An 8,138-nucleotide genomic window follows, 5' to 3' on the forward strand; every position below is an offset into this window, starting at 1 on the left:
TGGAACTGTACATTGGAACAAAAAAAAGAGATGCTCATGGTTTAAATATATCACTATATAGATTGTGTAGAACAACGTCACCAGTTGCAAAGTGAAAGGAAGAGAACAGAAACAAAAAAAGCAGATGTTTCGGAAAACATCTGGGCCTGCCCTGCACCCCAAAGCCGTCCTGAGCTGTATGTTCCACGGAGAACCCACGGAAGAGCCGGCGGAGACTAGCTCCACGGAACGGCCGGTCGCGTCACCTGGATATCACAGCGAGATATTCCTTTGTTGAAAACGAAAGCACTATACTGTTGGATAAAGGAAGAGCCTTCTGACGTTATATATAAATGATATATGTATATATTTAAAAAAGAAGAAAAAGAAGAGGTACAACCACCTTTTTTTGGGGGGGTCCTCTACCTTACCAACAATAAATTTTGCACTATGGGGACGTTTGACGACGGAAGGGGCGGTGTGTGTGTGTGTGTGTGTGTGGCCGAGCACAAGAGAGCTCGTACAGTCTGGGAGGAAGACCTCTGAAGGCTTTCGGGGAGGAGTAACCACGAGGAGTAACCACCTCAAACCACCACGCTGCCCCGACTTGCGTCCCAGCGCGGGGGGGGGGGGGGGGGGGGGGGCGAGGGGCCGTCCATACGCTCACACTCCCCCGTCCGGGCGGGGTCCCGGGAGAGGCCAGCCCCCCCCCCCCCCCCCCATCTCCACCGAGTCCCTGTGGGCCGGTGTGAGGAGTGAAGGGGTTGGGCTCCTTGAATATAGAATGCTTTAAACCGGAAGAGAGAAGTCACCGCCCCCCCCCCCACAGCATCAATCTGTTACCGTAGAAACGACGTCCTCTGATGGAACAGCATGTCGAGCGTTTTTTTTTTACAAAGACGTGTTTTTGCCTTTGTGTGTATTTTAAGTGAAAGCATCCATGTAAGCATGGGACTATCCAGGGACTGTTAGCCAAAGTAGAGGATGACATGTTGTGTGATGTAACTTTTGTAATAGCAAGAATATACTAGAATATTTCAAAGGGAGAGAGAAACAACGGTAGTAGGAACGGTGGTTGGAAACCATTCAGCTGGTCAATTGTCTATTTATTAATATTATAATGCGTTTCAAAGTATGTCTACCTCACTCTAGCAATCTAAAACCCTCGCGTTTTTAATTTGAAATCTCATTATAAATCTGTGAATCACGCACGTCACCCAGAGGAAGGAGTAACACCCCAAACAGGAAGGAGGTCTGAACACACAGGGTCCGTGTCTCAGGGTGGAGTGAGGGAAGGCAGTGTTGGAGGAACGCCTGAGCTCCACGACGCTCTAGCCCACCGACACAAAGGGCCCAGGGCTAGAGCCTGCATCACTAGAGTCACGGTCAGCGGTGGACACGTCGCATTGGGATTTAGTTGTTTGTATACCGGTATGTGTGAGAGTGTTTTCATATATAAATATATGAGCGTTAGAAATCTCTATGTAAATAATCACCCAAATGTTGGCATTTATGCAGTTTTGGACAGGTTCGCTACTTCTAATGTCTCGCTCACTCCCCTCTTCACCCCTCCTCATTGTGTAGTAAAGGAAATTCACCCCAACCTTGTAGTTGTAATGGTTGTGCGTATGAATAACTGTTCAATTGTTATTTTTGACCATTTGTTGTTTATTTGCTGTCTTTTTTCTTTTGTACAATAAATCATTTATTTAGCTTACGTAACGCAGTGTTTATTTCTCATGTTGCTCTTTTCACGGCCGGGTCCGCGTGGCACAGCTCATACTTACACGCAAACACAGACCAACACACACACACACACACACACACACATGCAAACACACTGACATGCTCTCACATTCACACTCATGTACACGCACGCACACTCGCACGCACACTTAATGCACCGCTGTGATTGGCCTGTCCTGGACAGGCAATCGGAGGTGCCATATTTACTCAGAGCCTAATTGGTGAAAGAGAGAGAGAGAGCGCTGAACACAGAGCTTTAGTGTTGCCTTGGGTAGTCATTATTGGGATTTCATATGAGATGCAGCCTGACCCAATTAACATGTCACCTGATAGGAGGGCCCCTCATCAACCTAATTTAGAGCATCATTGCGTAAAAACAGGAGTCAGAATGAGGCTCGTATGAATAGAAACGGCGGAGGACCACCCAGTGCCTCGCTCGGAGGAGGCCGACGCTAGCAATGAACTCCGGAAGCCTTCTCAGCGGACGTAAACATTTGCCCCGTTCACGGCCCCTCCGGCCAGGGACGAAGGGAGGGAGGGAGGGAGGGAGGGAGGGAGGGAGGGAGGGAGGGAGATGGTGCTGCTGCAGCAGCAGTAGAAGCCCTAAACAAGTTAAAGCTAGGGGAACTGGGATACAGCAATACATGAACACAGAGATCTGGGGACAGTCCCAGAATGGGGACGGGTAAGGAGGTACCCAGGGCTGAACAGGAGGGCCCTGGGGACCAGGGGACCGGGGGACCGGGAGGCTGCCTTTACAACGGCAGCAAGTACGGCCGTAAAGTTAAGAGAGAAGGTAAATTGGGGTCAGCACTCAATAGCTTGAATTGCTGGACACAGTAATCAGTGACACCTTTTTGTCTGGCTCGCTGCACAGCGCTTAGAGAGGGGCGCTGCTCCGCAGAGATCACACACTCCCTAATGGGAAGGAAGAATCTCACAGGATCATAAAGTGCAGAGGAGGGGAGGGGAGATTCAAGCTGTAATTGGGTTTCTTAACTAAGTGATTAAACAAGGGCCCTGACATTAGCGCCACCGTTTATGAACTACCTCCTTTCATCATCAGGTTCAGTGGGCTTTACACTTTACAGTAAATAACGTTTGGCTACGTATATTCTGTCATAGTAGAGTGCTCATGATTGTATAGTAATATATTACGGATGGTTATGTTACCTATGTTATAGATTAAATTGTTCTTTCCTTATTCCAGAAGAGCCACATAAACAATTTTTGTAGGATATTATTGATTGTTGTTTTCGGACAAACTTAGAATAAGAATAACTATCAATAATGAAGCAACTGCAAGTCCAAAATAAGAGTTACTTAACAAACCAAACCAGCTGCATGCCCAGCAGGCCAGTACACATCCGTCCTTAATGACATAACTCTAGGCAGCAGAACATCGCTCCATCCCAGGACGGAGGCTCCCCACACAGAGCTCCCAGCACCTCAGAAGACCTCCAGGCAGCGCCAGCTCAAGGTGGCTTCAAATGACGGGTTTCACGTGTGCAGAAACTGCTGTTCCCGCCAACACACTCGCCACCTGCCTCAGGGTGGAACCACGAGCGGGCTGCGTTGCTGAGACCGGTAGGAGCCTGTGGCCGGAGGGGTCTGGGGGTGGAGCCCTGCCCCAGCACGTCGGTCTGCCCCAGGTCGTGGACCAGAACAGCCCTAGCCTGGAGGAGTTCCTCTTCCCGGGGTCCTATACCGTAAAGCCTCCTCACGGCAAACCTCCACTATCGCTGCTATTCAGTGTCGAGGATTCCTCGTAGGTCCAGGATCACGTTACGTACGCTGTAATGGTAGCTGTGATACTGAACTGCTCCCCAACAAACATATTGTGTTACGGTTTAGCTGGATGCTATTGTGATATTGAACTGTTCTATAACAAACGTATGGTGTTATGATTTACCTTGTGATATTAAACTGTTCTATAACAAATGTATTGTGTTATGATTTACCTTGTGGTATTAAACTGTTCTATAACAAATGTATTGTTTTATGATTTACCTTGTAATATTAAACTGTTCTATAACAAACAGATTATGTTATAATTGTTGCTATTGTGATATTAAACTGTTCTATAACAAATGTATTGTGTTATGATTTAACTTGTGATATTAAACTGTTCTATAACAAATGTATTGTTGTATGATTTACATTGTGATATTAAACTGTTCTATAACAAGCGTATGGTTTGATGATTTATCTTTTCGCCTTTTTGATATTCTACTAACTCCGGTACTGGGATTTTGAGGATCTTTAGAGATTTGTATTCTCATCTTTATAACACTAAACTTTAAAACACCAAATAAAATAAAAATCAGTCCCACTGCTTGTCAACGGTTCAGTCTGTTGTCAGTTCAAACCAGTTCAAACATCTCTCTCCTGCAAGAACCGAGAGATTGAAACAGCTCCCTGATCCTTTTTTATAAAGACTTAACAATAAAAAAGACAAAAAAATCCAACCTTTTCAGCCAATGCACAAGAAAAAAAGTTTCAAATCAGAAGGTGCTAATCTCATTCAGCTCCGGGGCTGTTTGTCCCTTTGCGCTTGCCGTACGTGTAATAAAAGGCCTGGTGAGGTGTGCATCTTCAAGCTGAGGGGTTACCCGGGGACACAGCTGTGCTCTCACCGCCTGATAGGAACAAACTGAAAGATTCCAGGTCACTGCTCACAAACTTCCCCAAAAACACAACACCAGCTCTGACAGCCCCAACCCTCCTCAACAGATGTACAACAACACCGACACACCAGCTCAGAACACAAAGACCACGCGGGAGAACAGGAAGAACAGGGAGGAAACGTGTCCCTTCAGCTGCAGAATCAGATTCCTACCTGACGCAAGAATCTCTGATTCTGTTAACGAGGGACATTTTCTCAGCTTTCTACCTATTATAATTTTCTTTGTTGTGTTTATGAGTTCAGTGGGTTGGGGTTTTGTCTTTAAAAAATAAATATGTATGTTGTTAAAACTATAAACTACATATATTTCTATGTTATTGTCTGGGTTCCCGATGTATTTCATACTTTTACTAGCATATATTAGGACATTCTAACAACAGAATATTAACCGTGCACTTTCGTCCAGCCAGTGAAAGCCAATGATTCCACATTGCGTGTGATTGGCCGAGAGATGCCCTTAACGAGGGGTCCACCTCAGCGAGTGCGTCCCGCACCGTGGGCCCCTGGCCGGGACAAAGGCCCCTTAGAGGAGGACAGTTACCGTTCACGCCTTATTAACACCCACCTTCCAGCCCCGGAAGTTGTTAGCTTTAAACTCCCCCAAAACATGGCAACAAACGTGCGGGCGGGAGGGACGGCGTGCGGGCGGGGGGGGAGGGAGGGAGGGAGGGAAGGCGTGCGTGCGGGGGGGGGGGGGGGGGGGGGGAGGTACGGAGGGGACGGGCCGCGCGGGGCCACGGCACCCCCCCCAAAAAAAAGAGGGCTTGTGTTTCTTTGAGGCCTGAGCAGTCAGTGAAAGGCACCGTGGTGTCTCTATAGTTCACATGGCAGGCTCTCAAGAACCCACGGGGGGTAATGCCCCCCCCCCCTTCCCTCTGCCCCCACCCCACCCCACCCCCCACCCCCTCCCCCTCCCCCTCCCTGTCATGCCTTAACTGAGGCCAGTGTTGACACAGTGCTGGCCAATCTAATTTTGATTGTCAGGAGCAAGGACTGGTGATCCCCCCGCCCGGCTGAGATCATCAAGTTCATTTCTCTGGCTGCACACGGGCTCTTTCTCTTTTTTTCCCTTTCTGCCCCCTCTCCCTGTGTCTCCCCCCATCTCCCCCATCTCTCCCCCACTAGAACAATATTCAGCCGTTCCTGGGCCTCTCAGAGTGAGCTCACTGGAGTTAATCTCTCAGCCCCTTCTCTCTCTCTCTCTCTCTCTCTCTCTTGCTCTTTCTCTTTCTATTGCTCTCTCTCTCTCCCCCTCTCTCCCCCCCACTCTCTCTCCTCTCCCCCTCTCTCTCTCTTCTCTTCCCCCCCCCCCTCTCTCTCCTCTCTCTCTCTCTCCCCTCTCGCTCTCTCTCTCTTGCTCTCTCTCCCCCCTCTCTCTCTCTCTTGCTCTCTCTCCCCCCTCTCTCCCTCTCTTTCTATTCAAAAAGCCATTGGAGAACAGCTTGAATTAGTGACAGTTATTATTCAGACTAATGAGTAAAAACTCAAAGGCAACAAAAGTGGACTGTGACATAAAACAGCGTTCATAAATCATTCATCCCGGGATAGAGGTAGAGTGGACAAAATCGGATGTTTGTAGAAACAAATCTTGAAAATGAATTGTTACTTTTAACCCCCCGGCCACTGGAGGAACAATGGACACACACACAAAACATGATCCATGCGTTTCGCGCACGGAGGAAAGCATCTGAAACGTCATGCAGCCTTCTTCTCTAGAAATACATGCAGTGTCAGAACAGACAGATGGCCCTAGGTACCTTTGTGTGTGCGCGTGCGTGTGTCCGTGCGTGTGCACACATACAGCCATGCATGTGTCCGAGTATCAAAAACGGAGACACAGCTTCAGCCTGGTTGATGAAAAGTATTATTTAATACAAAATAAAAAGTGTAAGTTTTATTAAACAATAAATCTGTGTTTTATTTTACACCAAATATGTGTCCTTCTCTACACAACAATTATGTGCGTGCAAAAGCTGGATCTCGCTACTTTGTGAGTGACAAATGACCGGACCAAGTATGATTGAAATTCATTCATTATTCCTGCATCCTCTCACCCATTCTGTTCAGCGCTGTCCATCATCTCAGACGTACGTGTGCTTGATAGTTTAACGCAGAGGGGGTCACCCGACGCCCTTTGTGTGGGGGCAGGAGCTCATGATAAGCTAGGTTTGGGGGGCTGGAATCGGCCAGGGCCATCCCATTCAAGCAATATCAGAGCAGCATCTTGCCCCTCCATGACGACTACCCTGCCGGGCGGCCGCTCGCGGTCCGCCGGTGACATGGTGTGGCCGGGGGGTGTAACTACAGCCGGGCTGTGCATCGGGGGACGGCATTGTGTTCGGTTTGATTGACGGATTGCCTCAGCTGACGGGATATATGGGGTCTTAAAGAAGATGGATGGGAACAGACCCGTTGACGATGCACTTTGAATGATTTTTATGATCATTCATTTTGAAGTGCAAATCTCAAACTGAATCTTTTTTTTTTTTTTGCTGTCGATTTTTTCTCAGACACATAGTTTTTAAAAGAGGAGATATTAGACATAAATGGTTATCTAATATTATGCTTATGAGGAAATTATTGAAGGCGCAGATGAGACTTTACATTTCCAATGAGGCGATGGTCCTCAAAGGTAAAGTAGGAATATCAGTAACTGGACACATAATTAGGTTATGAAGGGAAATGATTATTAAATTACGTATCAATTTATTGATTTTTTTTTACAACATTTTTAAACCTGTGAGATTTTTGTGATTAATGGGTACATTTGATTACAGCCTTTTTACTTAACATATGCTGGATTCATTATTACTTTGCATTTTTCTGTGAATTAAATATTTTTCGTCTGACACCTAGATACAGAGCAATATATATAGGAATATATTGCTATATGGCAATAAGAAAAGCCCAATCAATTAAAAGCACCCCCTCCCAAAATACAACAAATTTACAAAAACAAATCTGTGTAGCCTCATGTTTGGACGCAGTACGAAACATGAGGCGGAAAACAACTGCAGATCGTCCAAAGTAATCGTGACTTTGGAGGGAAGGTTTTAACCCAGAGATCAAAGGTGAAAGGTCGGCATTATTCTGACAGGGTGATTGCGATCATGGAGGAGGAGGAGGAGGAGGAGGAGGAGGGGGAGGGGGAGGAGGAGGAGGAGGAGGAGGAGGAGGAGGAGGAGGAGGAGGAGGAGGGGGAGGAGGAGGAGGAGGAGGAGGAGGAGGAGGAGGAGAGGGAGGAGGAGGGGGGGCAGGAGGAGGGGGAGGGGGAGGAGGGGGAGGAGGAGGAGGAGGGGGAGGAGGGGGAGGAGGAGGAGGAGGAGGGGGGGGGAGGAGGAGGAGGGGGATGAGGAGGAGGAGGAGGAGGAGGAGGGGGAGGGGGAGGAGGAGGAGGAGGAGGAGGAGGGGGAGGAGGGGGAGGAGGGGGAGGAGGAGGAGGAGGGGGAGGGGGAGGAGGAGGAGGAGGAGGGGGGGCAGGAGGAGGAGGGGGAGGAGGAGGAGGAGGAGGAGGAGGAGGAGGAGGGGGAGGGGGAGGAGGAGGAGGGGGAGGAGGAGGATGGTAGCCCGGCTCCTACACTGGCCCCCCGACCGACAGGACACAGCGACACCTTTACATTCGGGCTCTACTTTTTCTACATGGACTCTTGATGTGAATTGGGACCTATTTTGTGTGTAAAAGTGTTTTTTTATCTATTTTGTATACTGGTATGTTGCTTTTATGTTC

Source organism: Gadus morhua, chromosome 13, assembly GCF_902167405.1.
Source record: "Gadus morhua chromosome 13, gadMor3.0, whole genome shotgun sequence".
NCBI lineage: Eukaryota > Metazoa > Chordata > Actinopteri > Gadiformes > Gadidae > Gadus > Gadus morhua.